Source organism: Morus notabilis, unplaced genomic scaffold, assembly GCF_000414095.1.
Source record: "Morus notabilis unplaced genomic scaffold, ASM41409v2 Scaffold67, whole genome shotgun sequence".
NCBI lineage: Eukaryota > Viridiplantae > Streptophyta > Magnoliopsida > Rosales > Moraceae > Morus > Morus notabilis.
Window position 1 is genome coordinate 557,850 of NW_010360010.1, and position 1,178 is coordinate 559,027.

The window sequence follows — 1,178 nt, forward strand, 5'->3', positions numbered from 1 at the left end:
AGTACTTAAAAAGATAGGGGTCATCTCAATAAAAGTTACGAACCTCGACCAGAAACTTCCTCTTGTCTTGTGCACCCCAGGTAGATGGAATCTCGCCCGTCACCAAGTAGTTAACAATGTTCGCATACCACGGCATCTTAGTGATGACGAAGAGATGTTCATCGGGAAAGTCATCTCTAATAGCAGGAATTTCAGCGGAATCAGTAAATTCAAGACGAGATAAGTGGTCCGCCACCACATTTTTGACTCCCTTCTTGTCCTTGATTGTCAAGTCAAATTCCTGCAGGAGAAGGATCCACCTAATTAAACGCGCCTTAGCATCCTTTTTGGAGAAAAGGTACTTAAGGGCGGCATGATCTGTAAAGATGGTGATAGGTGAACCAATCAAATATGCACGGAACTTGTCGAGGGCAAATACTACAGCAAGCAACTCTTTTTCAGTAGTAGAGTAGTTCATTTGAGCACTATTCAGAGTACGGCTTGCGTAGTAGACAACGAAAGGCTTCCCCTCCCTTCGTTGACCAAGAACGCCCCCCACAGTATAATTACTTGCGTCACACATGATCTCGAAAGGTAAGCTCCAATCTGGTGACTGCATAATAGGGGCAGAAGTCAATTTTGTGATGAGTGTTCGGAATGCATCCTCACACTCTTGTGTCCAGTTGAACACAACATCTTTTGCTAGGAGGTTGCTTAGCGGTCTCGCTATAGATGAAAAGTTCTGAATGAACCTCCTATAGAATCCGGCGTGCCCCAGAAAAGATCGGACATCTTTAACGGCCTTGGGGGTGGGAAGGTTGGAAATGAGTTCAACCTTAGAACAGTCGACCTCGATTCCTCTTTCAGAAATAATGTGCCCAAGAACTATGCCGGATGACACCATGAAATGACACTTCTCCCAATTGAGCACGAGACCCTTCTCCTCACATTTTTGTAGAACAGCTTCCAAGTTGAGAATGCACGTGTCGAATGAATCTCCGAAAACTGTCAAATCATCCATGAACACTTCCATACATTTTTCGATCATATCGCTGAAAATGCTCATCATACACCTCTGAAATGTGGCAGGTGCATTACACAGTCCAAATGGCATTCGCCGAAAGGCATAAGTGCCAAAAGGACATGTGAATGTTGTCTTATCCTGATCTTCTAATGCTATCTCTATCTGATAATATCCT